Genomic DNA, 246 nt, shown 5'->3' with positions numbered 1-246 from the left:
TAGAATTTAACAATTATTTTGAATTCATAAGATATTTTTTTTCTTTTTTTTCTTTATGTGTTAAAATGTCTTCCTTCTTCTAAATAAGCAGTTCTCCGTAAATCGTATTTAGAGCACATTTATCCACCAACATATATATCTTTAGGGTTATTTACAATCTAACAACTGTTGAAAGTGTATTGTGAAAAAATCTATATGTAATATGTAAAACAATAAAAAAAGGAGCATTATAGATGACTGTTTTAC

Source organism: Pyxicephalus adspersus, chromosome 10 (assembly GCF_032062135.1).
Source record: "Pyxicephalus adspersus chromosome 10, UCB_Pads_2.0, whole genome shotgun sequence".
In the NCBI taxonomy this organism is placed as follows: Eukaryota; Metazoa; Chordata; class Amphibia; order Anura; family Pyxicephalidae; genus Pyxicephalus; species Pyxicephalus adspersus.
Note: the sequence above shows the minus strand (reverse complement) of the source record.